The 18549-nt window shown below is 36.3% G+C and overlaps 1 long non-coding RNA gene across 3 annotated transcripts in view; it reads right to left on the reverse strand.

Annotated features, from left to right (window-relative positions):
* LOC119253419 (uncharacterized) overlaps positions 1–18549 on the reverse strand; it is a 394934-nt gene that overhangs the window by 184725 nt on the left and 191660 nt on the right. For all 3 annotated transcript variants that reach the window (XR_008553317.1, XR_008553318.1, XR_008553319.1), the window contains one exon: positions 10026–10090. This is a non-coding gene — a long non-coding RNA (uncharacterized LOC119253419). The remainder of the gene's footprint in view (positions 1–10025; positions 10091–18549) is intronic.

Genomic DNA, 18549 nt, shown 5'->3' on the forward strand with positions numbered 1-18549 from the left:
GGAAAGAAAGATGAATGCTCTTATATCCTGTAAACTCACTGATGACATGACACTATATTTTTCCTTACACCAGAGCAGGGGGGAAATCACTCTGTTACACAAAATATTTGCCTAGTAATGGTGCATATATGCTCTAAACTAAATTCCTGATTCTCTGTGTTTCTTTAAATAGCAAGTTGATTCCAAAATTATTACACTGGTAAACATTCAGCTAGTAAAACAAGATTCCAAAAGCACTTAGGTTTCCGCTTTACTGGTCAACATATGTATGAAATACTGATTCTATGGGCACCCCTTTTAGCATACTTTTTGTTTCACTATATTTTTAAAAAATGTGTAATTTGGGAATATGTGTGCATGTGAGTCTGTGTGTCCAAAACCAGTATTGCAATTTAAAAAGGATTTGACCTAAACACCCTTTCACCAAGTAACTGTATCGGTTTGCTAAGACTGCCTTAATAAAGCACCACAGATAGGGAGGCTTAAACAATGGGAATTCATGTTACACAATTCTGGAGGATAGACATCTAAGATCAAGGTATTGGCAGGGTTGTTCATTCTGAGGGCTGTGCAACCAACCATGACTCTTGACTAGTTTCTGATAGTTTGCTGGCAATCTTTGGCATTCCTTGGCTTGGAAAAGCATCCTCCAAATCTAGATCTATGCTGTCATCTTCAAGTGACTTTTCCTCCACGTGCACATTTGTATTCAAATTTTCCCTTTTTGCAAGACATCAATCAACCAAAATCCACTCTAAAGACCTTTGCAAGGATTGTATCTCCAAATAAGGTCACATTCTGAGGTAATGGGAGTTAGAATACCAATATATCTTTCTTGGGGGATACAACTGAACCAGTAACATATGCCCCAAAATATCAATTACAATGATAGAGCAGCATATCTAACAGACTTCGTATCTAAGTTCTTTATCTCTTTTACAAAGTCTAGTTCTCTATAACTTTTAACATTCTAATTATGTCCTCAGACTTAGTTCTTTCATTGACTAGTATCTTACATGCAAACTACCCATTGGTTAATTTCTTTTTAATTCAGTTTTTGGAAAGTTGAACATTGTTTAGTTACTGCATAAACTAAAACTGCCATGCCAGTGGAATGATGCAAACACTTAGTCCCAGGTAACATGCACATTTTTGTTATTGTGACAAGTATCAAAACATACAAAGAAAACCCTTAAAATTAATAGTTTTGCGGTCTGATATGTGCAGATTGCCTCAGGCACTTCCTAAAATATTAGAAAATTTTATATTAAGGCCATCAATTTATTTTGATACACTGAGAATACAAAACATTACAACTGAAATTTAAAATTATAGCCCTAAAAACTTTGTTTCTAAGAGAGTACTTCACATGTCCAAAACAATGTAGCTAATTTGAGTAGTGCAGAAAAACAATGTGAGACTTGGCTCCCCTGTAAGTTGGTGATTCTGCTGCCAGTGCCACCATCATATCACCCTTGTCTGGGCATCACCTCTTATATTCAAAATGGCCCTCAGTGACCACACACAGCCTAGCAGTAAGGTCGGTCACAAAAGTCATATACTGTGTTTCCAGAGACCAGAACTATAATCATCCACAAGGACGCCCAGAAAAGCTGCCTGTCTTAGAGCTTTATTTAAAATTTAGTAGAGCGCCTCCCTGGTGGCGCAGGCGGTTGAGCGCAGCGCTGTGAAGCTGTCCGCAGCCTCTGCAGTGCCTGTTTGATCCCCAATGGCCTCAGAACCCACATGGCGCAGCAGACCTCTCCTGTCTCGCCTGCTGCTCCCCGCAGCAGTGTCTTCAGTCTGCCTGTTCTGTTCCCTGCTCTGTCTCTGTCTCTGGTGAATCCTCTCACCCTCCCGCACATTTGGCCGGTACCCCAGTTCTTGTATAAATAAAATAAATCATTAAAAAAAAAAAGAATTTAAAATTTAGTAGATAGTTTAACAGTGTAGTTGTCTGCTTTCTCCTTTAAATCTTTAGATCTGCCTAGAATATGGTTGTAACGGCTATATTTTCTAATATAAGAATCAGGACATGCTTTAATAGGAACTGTGTTTATACCAGTATGTTTATACATAATGATTACTCATTTCGTATTTGTTTCACAATGACCCTTTTCTGAAAGTCTCAGATTGGTTTGAACACCTATGTACATATGAGAATTACGTTGACATTCCCCGTGATGTGGGCAATGGACTCATAGGATGGAATATTTGGAATCAGGATTGTTCTAAGTTGGTGATGAGGTAGGGGTAAAAGACTATTAGAAAACTATGGTTATGCCATATGATAATATCAATAGATGCTGAGAAAGCTTTCGACAAAGTGCAACACCCATTCATGATAAAATCCCTTGAAATTCTTGGGATACAAGGAACATACCTCAACATCATAAAGGCCATCTATGACAAGCCAACAGCCAGCATCATTCTCAATGGTGAAAAGCTGAAAGCAATTCCATTAAGATCTGGAACAAGACAAGGATGTCCACTCTCACCACTGCTTTTCAATATAATACTGGAAGTCCTAGCCAGGGCAATAAGACAAGAGAAAGACATCCAAGGAATCCAAATAGGAAAAGAAGAAGTCAAACTATCACTATTTGCAGACGATATGATATTATACATAGAGAACCCCAAAAACTCCACAGAAAAGCTAATTCAACTCATCAATCAGTTCAGTAAAGTGGCAGGATACAAAATCAACACGCAAAAGTCAGTAGCCTTCCTATACACAAACAATAAATCTGAAGAAGAAGAAATCAAAAAAACCACCCCTTTTATTATCGAAACAAAAAAATCAAATATTTGGGAATAAATCTAACAAAAGAGGTAAAGGACCTATACAAAGAAAACTATAAAACACTGTTAAAAGAAATAGAAGAAGACACAAAGAAATGGAGAGACATCCCCTGCTCGTGGATTGGAAGAATAAACATTATTAAAATGGCCATCCTTCCAAAAGCAATATACAGATTCAATGCTATTCCAATCAAAATTTCAATGTCATTCTTCAAAGAAATAGAACAATTATTGATGAAATTCATATGGAATCACAAAAAACCCCGAATAGCCAAAGCTCTCCTGAAAAAAAAAGAAGGGAATGGAGGCATTACACTCCCAGACTTCAAACTATACTACAAAGCCATAATCATCAAAACTGCATGGTATTGGAACAAGAACAGACATACAGACCAATGGAATCGAATAGAAAATCCAGAAATAAATCCACAGATTTATGGTCAACTAATCTTTGACAAAGGAGCAAAGACTATGCATTGGAGCAAAGAAAGTTTGTTCAATAAATGGTGCTGGGAAAACTGGGTCGCTACATGCAAAAGAATGAAGCTTGACCACTACCTCACACCATACACAAAAATCAACTCAAAATGGATTAAAGAACTAGACATAAGACCTGAAACCATAAAATATATAGAAGGAAATATAGGCGAAACACTACGTGATCTGCACATCAAAGACATCTTTACAGACACATCACCCAAAGCAGTGATAGTGAAGGCAAAGATAAACAGCTGGGACTACATCAAATTAAAGAGCTTCTGCACAGCAAAAGAGACAATAACAAAAACAAAGAGAAACCCCACCAACTGGGAGAACATTTTTGCACCCAACACTAATGATAAAGGACTGATCACAAAAATCTGCAAAGAGCTGATGAGACTCAGCAACAACAAAGAAAATAATCCAGTCAAAAAATGGGCAGAAGAGCTAAAAAGAAACTTCTCTGAAGAGGAAATGCAAATGGCCAACAGGCATATGAAAAAATGTTCAACATCACTTGCCATCAGGGAAATGCAAATCAAAACTACCATGAGATACCATCTCACACCAGTGAGAATGGCACATATTAAAAAAACTAGCAACAACAAATGCTGGCGAGGGTGTGGAGAAAAAGGAACTCTTCTGCACTGTTGGTGGGAGTGCAAACTGGTCCAACCACTGTGGAGAGCTGTGTGGAGATTTCTGGACCTACTAAACATAGAGCTTCCATATGATCCAGCAATTCCACTCCTAGGTATTTACCCAAAGGACACAGAAACATCAATTCCAAAGAACACCTGCACCCCTATGTTTATAGCAGCACTGTTTACAATAGCTAAGCTTTGGAAACAACCCAAATGCCCAAAAATAGATGACTGGATCAAGAAGATGTGGTACATATATACCATGGAATATTACTCAGCATTCAAAAAAGATAAACACATGCAATTTGCAGCAACATGGATGGCGCTGGAAGGGATCATGCTCAGCGAAATAAGCCAAAAAGAAAAAGAAAAATACCGGATGGTCTCACTCATAGCAGGAATCTAGAAAACTTAAATAAGGGACCAGGAAAATGAATAACTATAAGAAAGTGAAAATCAAAATCAACAAAAAACTATGAACCAGAGACACTTTTAGGGGGGCGGGGGCGGGAGGGGAGGGATTGGGGTCAGAATGGGGGGGCTGCAATTGTATGGGGAATATAACAATAAAATTTATAAAAAAAAAAAAAAAAATTTCAGGCAAATGGAGCATCCAAAGATTCACCTGCAAAAAACTACAGTTTTCCATTCCTTTTTAGCTTTTTAGCATCTGACATGCTTGCCAATTTATTCTGAAAGGTCACAGTGTAAATAGAGTTCTGCTGTATCTAGAGGGAAAAAACCTGTTTAGCATAAAACACTGACATTTGTATACAAGCAATACACTATATCTGACAAAAAATGCCATCGAGGAAAAAAATGTAAAGGGTATTATTACCATTGGAATTGACATATTAGATCTAGTAAAGTTTGTTTTTGTCAATTGTCGAGGTATTGGTTTAAAACAATGTATGACTCAAATGTATAGGATGACACCCCTTTAGATGCATGTTACCACACTAAATCCACCATCAAAGCACCTATAAAATAATTTTTTGCATAGCAAATTGATCTCAAAATAAAATTCTAAATTTCAAAAAAAAAAAAAAAAGAAAACTATGGTTATGGCAAACAAAATATTTTAAAAGTCTGAATGGGTAAGGAAAAGAGAATGCTATAATGAGGACCCTACCAAAACAATAACAACAACAATAACAAAACTGGGTTTCTTGAGAAGTAACAGCTGACGGAACTATCCAGGTGAATAATATGGAGTCATTTTTGCATAATGATAAATAGTCCTCTCATCAGACACTGGAGTAGCAAACAGCTAGGAAGGCTCCTAGGATGTAACATGAAAGGTATACTCTTAATCCACTCTAATGTTGGACTGAAGTCCCCTTCAACATTATACCCTGAGTGCCTCACCAGTGCTGGGAGGGCCTCTCATACTCCTCAGTGGTTCTGGAGAGAATTGTTATAACATTGTATTGTAATAATTAATGTGCATAATTATTATTCTGAACCATTGAAATACTAAATTACTTCAATAGTTCTAGCCAATAAAGTGAGGAAATAAGGGTAAAATTTCTAAGTAATTTAAATTTTCAGTTTTGGCATAATTTTTGAGATATTGTTTGTGGAAAAGTCTTTCCCCTTGTCTGGAAACTACCTGTGATACCCAGGGTTAGACTTCAAAAGCAGTTGCTGTTCTACTTGCCAGTGCCTCTACTTCCCTCTTCTTTCAGATTGGTCCAGAGTGGTCACCTGACACAGGCCAAGCTGGGCCAATCAAAATCCACCTTCAGAGAATCTGAAATTTAGATGCAAGCCTGGAGATGACCTGACAGTGGACACAATGACTGCCTAGTATCAGAGAATAAGTCCATAAGGGCAGCTGGGCTGCTGGTCCTCCTTTCTGCTTGTGAGCGCTCACCAGTTATATCTACTCCGAAGTGCCAGTGATATTATGCTAACTCAGGACCTTCCTAATAAATCTCCCTTTCATGTTGAAGTTTGCCATTAACTTGTATCCTTGCAATTCCCAAAGCAGAAGAACACAGACTCCCAGTGGCAGCGATTATGGTAGGTGCTAGGTTAATGAGGACAGACATAACACAGTTTCCACCTTTGCGAGCCTCACAAAGCATCAATGGTAAATGTGTTATTACTCTTGCTGATTCGATTAGTCCATATTTAATCTATATGGTATTGGCCCACGTTTTTTTTTTCCTGCGAGGAGCTCCCCTGGTGCTGTTTGATATTGGAAATTCTGGGAAGAGAGCACATATATAAGCTATGTGTTTATGTGTCTTAAATATAGCCCTCAACTGATGCTAATAACGTCTTTTTTTTTTTTTCTCAGTTGTAGGATATCAATTAGAGACAATTTTGGAAAAAGTATTTTAGAGAAAAAAAGCTTTGAGAAAAAAAAAATACCTTGCATTTCCCAGATAATTAATGAGTAAGGAATATTTTAAATATAAAATTAATAAGGTAGGTGGAATTTTTTTCACACTTTGAAAATACATTTTGCTTTAAACATGCAAAATCTTAGCAGCTGGAAACCTGTTATGTGCTTAATTAAATAGCCCACACATGTGTTCACAATACACAGAGTGTGGCCTGTGAACGGATCCCTGGGGTGTATGGTCAGCCTTTCACTTCACTGAACTCTATCCTGGAGGTCATGGGAAAGGGGTACTTGTTTGAGTTTTCTCCTTCCCTGTTCTACATTTCCCCCACCAACTACTGGCACATAAACAAACTCATGTTCAAAAGGTGTGGATCCACTGACCTAATCCACTCCCAAGTGCCAGGCCTGTCCACACATCCTCTGGATTAGACCAGCATGTCAACTCCCCGTGACTTGCCCTAAGGGGAGCCACAGCCAGCCTCCCCGGGCCAGGTTCATCTGATTGATTTGCCTTTTGCTCTCTATTTCCCTTGGGAAAGGCGATACTCAGCACTGACTGGGGCAAAGTGAGCTGTGAAGCTGAGATGCTGATTCTTCCTCAATGAGCTGAAGTTCTCCAGATGGCAGCAAGCGCTCGTCATGCAAATTCTTGGCAGCAGGGAGCCTGTCAAGTGGCTACTGCTGCTTATTGTTACCACCACTCCCCACCCCCTCCACACAAACGCAGAAGAAATACCATCTGTCGACTGTGGGACTGAGTGGTACTTTCCAAGTCCCGTAATCAGTGCCGCTTAGCAGCCCTGCGCTGTACACGCAGCCCAAACATGAGTTGCCTCAAGATGGCATCCAGTCTGGAGAAGCCCTGAGCCAGGGAGGCCCACCCCAGCTGGCGACGCTCCTCCTGCCCTCCTCCCGGCCCTGGCCCCCAACCTAGCTCTGCGCAGGAGCAGTGTGCTAGCAGATTTCTCATAAGATATTTATGTAACAGAAATAACAAAACTGGTTTTGTTTATCCCTCAGATTCTGGGACAGGAACAAGACGAACTGATCTAGCAACATGTTTCCATCACCAGTGAGAGATGTAGGAGCAGAAGATACTGGTGAAAGAGCAACTAAAGAATAGTCTTGAAGTGGGGTAGGTAAACATTAGAATGATTTCCTGTTTGCTTCCCTTCTCTCACAGATATCAAAACTACTGATAATACACTCTTCTTTGACATAAAAGTTTTATGTACAGATGAAAGCTGTCCCTCAAAAGATCCCAAGCTCTAAAGAAAGTTCAATACCTGGTCCATCTTTGAGTCCTGCGACCTGTGCAGTCATTCAATAAGTGTGTTTTCTTTCTGTGGTTGGATTTTTTTTTTTTTGTCAGATGTATGAATGCAAATGAAAGCATAACATCAATATTATTATTGTGCTTGCATAATCATGTTTGCCATATCAGGTTTTGCATCCCTAATATCTTCTTTTTAACCCCAGAGAGGTATCAGTGAGTTGTTCATGTCCCTAAATTCAGGACATACTATATTCCTCTATCAGTGTAAATTTCCTCCTTTATATTTTTAAAACTTTTACTATTAATTTCCCATAGAAATAGACATCCATAATGTGCAATCTCACCTTTCTAACCAACCTTCTTTATATGTCCTGATGATCATTACTGAAAATTATGCTATTTGTTTTCTACTTGTGCTTTATATATATATATATATATATATAATATTGAACTGTAAATTTTATCATTCCCAACATTTTTTCACTAATATTATATTTTAGATCTGCCCCTATTGCTAATCTTCATGTGGGTTGTTATTTTCCCATAAGATAGCTCATTCTATTCATTTTTCACCCTGCCTTTGGGAGGTGGTAACTTCTTGATTGGTAAATTTGAGAATGGCTGGCATGTTATTATGCTCTGCTGCTCTGTTCTGCCAAACACCCTCACAGCTCCTGGCAGCCTACAGGAAATCCACTTTCTCTTTTGCTCAGGGGGGGAGCCTCTGCTAATACTGTTTTCCAAACACTGGCCCCCATCTCTGAGACAAAACTACATCTTCCAGTACTGTGCTATCAAAAAAGTAATATTTAGGCCTCCACCAATTTTTGCTTTTATTCCTCAATTTGTTCAAGAGCCAAGTAAGAAAGAGAATCATTCTTTACTTGGACAGAATTAGATAGAATTTATGGATTAAGTCGCACAAATCTGAAATAGATGTATGATGTTAATATTTTCCTCTTATTTAAGTCTTTTGTCTTTTCATTATGTTAATAGCGTATGGAGTGTCTGGAAGTTTTTCCTATATATAAATAAGACCAATTTTGTCTTTACCCTTCTGTTTTTTCTTTATTTCATTGTCTGGAAGTGCCAATCATGCCATAACATCAGTTTTTCCCCAACTACAAATGACTGGCTTACAAATGTCTCCATTAAGGCTGATACTTGTGTAGGTTTTTGTCACATTGTTTTATCATTCCTAATAGTTCTTGTAAATCTAAAGGAAGCAAATTATATGGTGACACTTCAAAACCATAAAATCTTACACTTTCAAGTAGACCACTGCAAAACAATAAATTCATCTCAGTATACTAGCAATCAAAGAGTGTTAAAAAACTTTCCATCATCTTGTTGAAACTCATTTTATCAAATATGAAGTCAATCATCTTTTTGAGGGTGTTTTCTAGCCATTATTTCATTTGCTTCTCACTTGAAAAAAATAAAAGGCTTCAAAACACAAGAACTTTTTGCTCTCCTCTAATCTTAAACTAAGGGAGCTCGCATACCCAACCTCAGCTTGTCTAACAGTGGAATTTCTGGTGCTAGTCCAGTGTTCCTACTATATTTTTTCTGTAACTCCTCAAAATACTGTAACATATTCAAATCTATATTCCTTAGTTTTTCTCTCTTTATCACTTTTCTTCACTTTTCCAATTAGTTAAATCTCTTATAAATTTAGTTTTGATTTAATTTTTTCCTCATACTTGGGATAATGTAGTACCAAATGGTTTTATTCTTTTCTTCAAATGGTTTCCTACATCTTCCAAAGATTTCCCAAATAAGATAATGAAAGGATATAATAAATATAGTAATTTAATATAATATAATAAATATAGTATTCAAGTTTGTAAAGTAAAGATGGTGCTGCTATTGTATTTTCTCTACCAGTTAAATACATACTTAATAAATACAAATAGAATTCAATTCAGTTCAATTCCGGTGATAGCAAGAACATAACATAGCTTATGCTGGAAAGTATATAATCTAGTGGTTCTTAAATGTCACATGCATCAAAAATCACCCGAGGGCTTATTAAAGCACAGATTTCTGGGCCTCTCCCCAGAGTGTCAGATTCAGTTGACTTGGGAAGGAGGGTAGGTAGGTATAGTGTCTGCATTTCTAACAGGTTCCAGGTGGTGTTGATGTCACTGGTCCAGCAAGTTACTTTGACAATCCATAACATAGTTAACTTTCATTTAATACTGATCTTCTCCCACGCAATTTATTTTTTTTCCAGTTCCAACATTTTGTATCTTGAGCCAATAACCACCGTATCTCTAACTCAGTATCTCAAAGGATTGTGTTAAACTATATGAAATTTTTACTAGTCATTCAAATTTGAGCTTTAAAACTGAAATTTCAGATTGCCTAACCTAATATTACACTTTGCCAAGGGAAACTTTTTTTAATATTTTTTTCCTTTTCAAACAAAATGGCTCCTGATTATAATTGTCACATAATTACTTACAGTTTATTTCTCAGTCCATAGAGTTTAGTTGGTTTCCCCAGCTTCAAATTACATCCTGCTTGATCCTATAGAGAAGGATGATAGAAGGAAAAATTTGCTTGCTTAAATTAATAGTGTGTAATTAGAAAATTCTTAAAAACCCTAATAATGTATCTAACAGAAGTGGACTATAGCTTTTAGGGTTAATTTGTTTTGGGAAAGAGGCTCCTTCTCATGTTAAAGTACCAAAGAAAAGTATCTTATGTCACATAATTTATATTAAAAATAGTTTTCTGAGTTAAATATCAAGAAATAAATAGACTAGCCTTTTTTTAAGATATATATTAGAGGTTTAAAAATCATAGCCAACAATGCATATCCAGTGCTATAGGTAATGCTAAATGAAATTTAATTTATGCAAATGTGGATATTTTTCTAAGATATTCCCTAGTTTTCACATTCTTATTCTCATCAAATACATGGTTTATACTGTACTCAGTGGCACATCAGTGTTCAATTAGGCATGTAGCTATGACAATCACACATCATAAATTGCACAGTCATCTTAATAACTTCTAGTCAATCAGACTAAACAAGTCTTTGTCAAACGCAAGTCTATTTACAGTAGGGGTATAACCAGTGCTTCCAAATCTTCATATTTAGTTGATACTATCTGCAAAATTAGACTCACAAAGAATAAATTTTATAATTGTCCAAAATGTATGTTGCCCTGTTGAATTCCTTCATAAAGATCATTTTATTAAAAACATCTTGGCATTCAAATGACCGCGTTTACCCTCATACATTTTTAAAAAGTGGGCTCAGAATATTTTGCCACTCATAACTACAACTTTTTTATCCTCTTAAGTATATAGGAAATTATATCCCTTTCTTATTTTTTTTCTTTTTCCCGAGTAATGCCAATTTGTTACAAACTAGTTAGGGTTTTTTGTTTGTATGAAATTTTACAGTTGAGCTTTGCATAATTTGATTATGATATTGGCTTCTTCTGTTAGCAACTCACTCTACAGTTCTAGTATTTGTTAGCTATGATTTGGAGATAGGGGACTTATTTAATTTACTTATAGTATAAAAATGTAGACTTTTGAAACAGATAAATGTGAATTCTAATCCTAATTATGACACTTAATTAGTTGTATGGTTTTAAGGAAGTCATTTAATCTTATGAAACCTCAGATTCTTCCATTTTTCAATATGCCTATTAAAAAAGTCTCTAAATGGGAAAAGTCAACACAGTTTCTCAAATGTAGCTGAATTACAAAAATATTGGCAGGCAAAAGTATAAATATATTACATGAAAACTTTATACTTGAAGAAAAGTTAAAAATATCAGACTAACATGCATGAAGTTGATACGGCTCTTTAGAAATTAATTCATCCTACAAATATATATTTCATGTGTCGGTCAGGTTTGGGGTCCGACTTGCCTGTGCAGATTTACATCAGAGTTCAGAGGTTTCCATGTGAGCAGTTCACAGACTGTGTACCTAAGTCAGTGTCACTGCCAGGCCTCTACCAGACACTATCACATAACCCACAAACCATTACTTTGGGAACAATCCTTAACTTCTTTTTCTCCAAGGTTATGTTCTTTATAACATAGTGCTATAAAAAAAATAGGCTGACTTTATGCTCCTGGCAGAGCAAAGCTGTATGATAATTTATCAAATCTAGAATAGTGTATATTATAAAAAAAAAAAAAACACAACACATTATTGTACATCCTTCTAAGAAAGACTAGTCAGTGATTAAATTTAACCCATCTTTTTTTCTTTTAGAATTTTAAATGTATGCATACTAAAAAAGCCCATTTAGATTTATTTGAGTTCATGAATTACTCATGCATATATAGAGAGAGGAAACCACAAGGAAAATAGATAGGTTAGGACATTTGAAATTTTTGTTTCATACATTGAGTTCAACTTTACTTAATCTTATTTCATATAAGGATTGTGTAAGAATTGCAAACATCTGTGTTATTCCACACAATAGAAGCATCTGTGCTTTCCACAGCATTGGTGATGCAGCATTTCTTACAAGAGAATTCCTTCATTGTGCCCAGAATTTACTAAGGCAGTTCTGCTAGCTCTTAAGCACATGTACTAACAACAGTATCCACAATGAGTGACCCCCACAATTATGAAATACTCAGTTTCAGACATAAAAATGTGGGGGAAAAGGCACATCTTTGAATTGATGAAATGCAGTGCTTAACTGGATGGGCTAGAGTGTGTTAAGTGGGAGCATTTCATTACATAGAAGTTGATACCAATTTTAGAGGATGAGAAGATAGTTTTTTTTTTTTTCTTTCTCTATAACTATTGTTTTGTCCATGACTTTTATAAATTCCACAAAATAAAAACCTGGGCACAGTGGCCAAGCCTAACAGAAATGCATTTTTCTCATATAACAAGGAACCCACAATGTAGAAGAGCTAGAGCAAGCATGGGGCAGCACGATGCCACCAAAGGCCCACGCTGCTGCCTCTCTGTTATGGTTTAGACTCCATTGTAATCACATGGCTGCATGATGGTGGATGGGTCATGGCCACATTCCAAAGAGGAATCATGAGGAGACAAAGGTGACAGCTGTCATGGAGGTATCAGTCCTTTATCATCAATAGATTTCTTCTTGCATCTCACTGGCAAACTTGGGGTTATATGACCAACCCTAATTTCAAAACAATCTAATGAAAACAATATTTTTTTTAACTATTTAGGCCATTGCTCCTACGATTATATTAGGATTCTCTCATCCAGGAAGAGGAAGAAGACTATTGATAGGAAACTAGCTGTATCTGCTACCCTCTCTGGTTCTAAAGCTTTAAAAGTATGAGATAGATAGTAGGCCTCCCCAGGTGGCGCAGCAGTTAAGCGCTGGGCTGCGAAGCTCTGCAGCACCGGTTCTCTCCCCGGCCACCAGGCGAGGGTCCCACATGGCGTGCAGACCTCTCCTGCCGCCCGCTGCTCCCCTCAGCAGTGTACTTCGTCACTCTGTCTGTTCTGCTCCCCACTCTGGCTCTGGTGAATTCTCTCACACTCCCGTGCTTCTGACTGTACCCAGTGCTTGTATAAATGAATAAATCTTTAAAAAAAAAATAAATAAAAATAAATAAATAAAAGTATGAGATAAGCATTTTGATTATTTTGTCTAATGTAGGTGAGTAGGGTTTTATTGGAAATCAAACAGATTTCTCTGGAAAATATTTTCTGATGTTTTACATTAACAAATACATAGCATAGCCTTAACTTCATAAAAAGCATTAGCTATAAAGTAAAAACAAATGAAAGCCCTCAAAATGCTTAAGAAGAATTGAAGTAACATAACAGAGTCATTTTCTAATAAAGAACAAGACTTTATACATAACAGGCATTTAATAAATGTGAATTAGTATATTTTAACCACTTTCATAAGATTAATTTTGGGGATTTTTTTTCTACTTCAAATATGGATGGTGATGGGGGAAACCCTAAAAAGAGTAATACAATAATCATCCCTTATATGTGAATAACATTTAACTCCCAGTACTCTTGACATTCCAATTTTAACTTCCAAAAAGTTGAATTGTAAAAGGCATTTCTTTATGTTAATTTTAAATGAGTACAGTCATTGCAACAGCAAAACAAATGTGTCCACAGACTGTTCCTTTGCAGACTACCCTTTCTTCCTTCTCTTTCTCTCTTCAATTGTCTTTGTCTTCTAGATGCTGCCTTCAAAAGGTACATTCAGAAGATTGACTGCTATCATCCTTCCTCCTACTACCCTCTAAGAAGCAACTGTCTCTACAACCATAGAATTCTACATAGTTTTAATCAGGAGTTTTTATGTAGGCTAATCCCTGACATGTGTTTTGCACTAATTCTCAGATCTCTTACTAGACAATTGCCAATCATTATAATACTCCAACCTCCAAGCACATCAATTTCTGTCTCACAATTGCTATTCAGATTTGATAGCTTGTACTTAGCACATTCCTATGGTTTTTGTTTGTTTGTGTAGTTTTGTAACCCTTTTGAGGTCTTTAGTGATTTTGCTAACCTACATATTATTACTTTTCATCTCCATTAGATGCTAAGTTACTAGGAATGTATCTAAATAATGTGTGTGTCCTTACAACCTAGCAGAGTGTTCATGTAGAAATGAGCAATATGTGATTGTAGGGTGAATAAGTGATTATTTGACCCATATTTTCTGTAGTTTACCACCTCCTATTTAAAAAATAAGTGATATGCCCATTTCAGTTCTCATTTGACTTGAGCAAGCCCAATCTGTGGAGGGTCCTCTAAATTGGTCATGTATCGGACTTCTAAAATAAATGTACACACATCAGACTTGAAAAGCATCCAAACTGGCATGCCTAAAATATCTTTCTCCCATTTGCAGTGTTGTTTCATTAGGTTTCAAAAAATAGGCACATCCGAAGGTTGGCACACCCCATTGGGTTCAAAAAGTAGGCAACAAAAGTCATTTGATCAATAGTACTTTTCCAAAAATTGGTTTGCTTGCTTTTTCAACTTCTTATGTTTTCATTTCTCAGTTTTCTTTTGCCTTTCCTTCTTATCAGAGTATACTTCAAGAATTCTCACTGGCATATATGGGTAGAAATTATTGTATTTATCTAGAAGTAATTTTCTGGGTCACAGGATATACACACATTTAATCTCTAAAACAGTGCCAAATTATTTTCCAAACTATGATACTATTTCCTATCCAAAATACATGCATCCCTATTGTTTCATATCCCTAATAACATTAATTATTGTCTGACTTTTTAATTCTTGCCAATCTTTAGAGTTGAACGTAATATATCTGAAGAAGAGTTCAACTAGAACTTCAATGTCTAGCAAGGTGTAAGCTTTCTCTCATATGTTTATTAACCTCTGAATTTTCTCTTCTGTGAAATGACTATTCAGATAGGCTGTTTTTCCATGTCTCTATTGAGTTGTTTTCTTATAGATTTTCAGGAGTTTTGGTTACATAACCCATTTTGGTAAACCAAATGCATAATCAATCTGTCTCTCACCTTCTGTGTTGTTTACGTCTTCAATGAAAGTAGTTTTTAATCTCAATGTATTTTTACTTATCAAATTTTTTGTTGCACTTTGTATTTTTGGGTTATTACCTTAAAAAAAGCTTTCCTATTTCTACTAGTAATAAATATAAGCAATTATTTCCCTTTTGAGATACATGTTACAGACAGAAGCTCATGTGCTGATTTTCACTTAACAAACTACCTAATACCCAACATCCTATTTTCTCTATAAAATATTGTTCTTGTTCCTTCAAAGTTAGTAGATTACTTTTTAGTTGTATTAGATTACAAAAATGATCACAAATTCCTCCCTTCCCTACAGGTATTCTTCTCTGCAATGTGACATGGCTGCCTCTTCCCTCTTGAGATAGTGCCCATTTTTCCTCGGCTTCCATCTGTGGATGGGAATGTGATTTGCCTTCACAATGAAAGTTTCACAAATGTGTAGAAGCAGAGACTTGAAAATGACTTATGTGTTTGGAGCTTGCACGTTTGGTGCTTTATGGACCTCTGAGATATCTCTAAAAAGGAGCCTGGGCTAGATTATTAAGAGATGAGAGGCCATGTGACCAGAAACAAGTCAACCTAGTAAGATCGTTATAGATCACTTGGTCCTAATTATAACTGGGATTGGAGCAAAAGAATGTGAGTAGTAAGGAGAAATAAAGATGATAAAATTTCCTTTTTTTCACTTTACCCTCCTCCATTATATCTTTGTTATCGTCCTTTATTCTGCCATAGTCTAGCTTTCATTTACAGCTTTTTCTTTAGCTTTCCTTTTTTGGAAACTTTCTCATGCAAATGCAAAAAAATGTATTTTTTCATTTCATTTTTATAACATATATACATCCTCACACACCTCAACCTTAATAAATAATTTAAAGTAAATGGGGATGGTAGAGAAAGTTTTCTAATCACAATGGAAATTGGAGTGTAGCAATGTTGAGAGAGACATGAGATAATAATATTCATATGCTGACAGTTGTCCAAGGTCTTATCTCTCTTCCTCATTCCTATTTTCCTCATGTATTAATTTGCATTGCTAGAAAGTCTTTTTTTGACAAGTGGGCAACATGAAGTGGTAATTTTTACAATAGATTTTTAAAGGTAGTTCTCTGCAAAAGGTGCCAGTCTAGCTGAATCGGCACATTTGTTACAATACTATGGAAGCACTTGAGATGCATCAGGAATCATTGTAAATGCTTTGCATATTATGATTCTAAAGATTTATTTATTTATCCAAGCATTGGGTACAGTCAGAAGCGCAGGAGGGTGAGAGAATTCACCAGAGCCAGAGCAGGGAACAGAACAGGCAGAGGGACGAAATACACTGCTGAGGGAAACAGCGGGCGGCAGGAGAGGTCTGCGCGCCATGTGGGACCCTCACCAGCGGCCGGGGATTCAACCGGTGCTGCAGAGGCTGCGGGCAGCTTCACAGCCCAGCGCTCAACCACTACGCCACCAGGGGAGGCCCCTGCATATTATGATTCTATATAAGACTCACAAAAAATTGTTATTATTATTTTTATCCCATTTTTCAGATGGAGAAACTGAAGTGAAAAGTACTTAGGTAAGTTTCTGAAAGTTAGTGACTATTAAGATAGATAGCTAGAATTTGAAACCAGACTGGCTGGTTCCATTCTGACTCTAGAACCCTATTCTGATAAGCATACCACACTCAGGGATAATCCTATGCCACAAAAGGAATGTCTTTTCCAAAGTCTTGCCACTAACAGAGACCCCTAGGTCTTGCAGTCACAGTGCAAGATCTGTGCCAATAAACCAAACTAATTTTCTGTTATTACCAACTACTTTTCTATGCTAGGTACCCATGTCTGACAAAACATTAAAATATTTCTAATTAGAATCTTCCACAGAAACTTCTGTCTTGAAATATCCTCATTTTTGGCAGACATCTCCTATAAATATATTGACATCTACATCTAACATTTGGGTGTTTTAGCTATAATAGTTCCAAATTCCTGAATACTGAAAAATACTGCATGTCTAGTATTTATATATGCAGTATCCAAATATTCGATAGTATTTTACATATCATATATTAGTTTTTGTTGTTACACAGATAATCTTAAGCATTTTTATTTAAAAAACTGTATAGGGGTCTCCCCAGTGGCGCAGGGGTTAAAGACACAGCGCTATCAAGCTATTGCCTATCACTGCAGCATAAATTCAATCCCCAGCTGGCCGGGGAGCTAACCCACATGGTGCAGCAGACCTCTCTCATCTCACCCGCTGCTCCCCTCAGCAGTGTATTTCAGTAGATCTGCCTGTTCTGCTCCCCACTCTGATGAATCCTCTCACCACCACCCCACCCCCGCATCTCTGGCCCGCACCCCAGCTCTTGTATGCATAAATAAATAAATCTTTTAAATAAAACTATATAGGCTTCTATTTATCTGAATTTTTAATATATAATAAGTAACTTTAAAAAACAATGAGGTACTATGTTGAGATTCATGACACACGGAGATCAAGATCATCTAGAGAATCCTTAACTCCTCAAGAAAATTTAGCTAGTCACTCAGAAAATATTCCTAAAGTACTAGTCACCTTTTATTTTTAAACAGCATAAAATATATATCACCTCCTTTCCAACAGAATTTCTCCAAATCATGAAACTTGTTAGGTTAAAGAAGTCATCTCAAGAGAGTGTTCATCTATAACAACTAAAGCCAAATCCATCCAGGATCCTCTAAAGAATAACTCAGTTGATCCTAATTAGCACACATAACACCCTGTCTTTATGCAACTTTCCAAAGTTAGATCATCAACCATAGAAGAAGGTGTAGGGTAACTTCAGGAGGTTGTAAAATCATTAATGCAAGGAAGTTCATTAAAATTTTGCTAGAACACTATCCCTCATCTCTTTTCAATACTAAGGTTATGTACTCGTAAACAATGAAACAAAGATAGCAGCAATTATCTAGATAATTTAGGTTAAGGACCACTTTCACTGATAATAATCCATACAATTATAGTCTCTTTTTGGTTTAACTGGAATTATTCACAGCTGCCTCCATTTTTCCCATCACATTCCATCTCTTGAGACAATTCAAAGTAAAAAGAAAATTATGTTTGGAATTTTAAATGTACTGTTCCATATTTTATTCAAAATATGAAAATTGTTGGACTGGAGAAATCATCTCAAGAGGGAGCTCATTCTACAATGACCAAACCGAAGTCCACTCACTGTATTCTTTAAAAGAACATAGTCCACCCTAATTAGTATTCCGTGTTCTGTCTCCATCCAACTTTCCAAATTTACACAAATAGAAATCATTATTTAATACCAGCTAGGTCAAGGACTATGGATGGCAGTATGTTTGGTAGAATTTATTTTATTGTTTCTTTTAAAAATCCTGTCAGATGCCATTCCATCTATTTTATAGATAGTCAAGATTTTAAAAGAGAGAAATTTGCCCAACAGCAAACTTTTAATACATTAAGAAGCAGATCATTTTCTGCTATTAA

The sequence above is a fragment of the Talpa occidentalis genome, unplaced genomic scaffold (assembly GCF_014898055.3).
Source record: "Talpa occidentalis isolate TD23 unplaced genomic scaffold, MPIMG_talOcc4v2.1 talOcc4.2, whole genome shotgun sequence".
Classification (NCBI taxonomy): domain Eukaryota; kingdom Metazoa; phylum Chordata; class Mammalia; order Eulipotyphla; family Talpidae; genus Talpa; species Talpa occidentalis.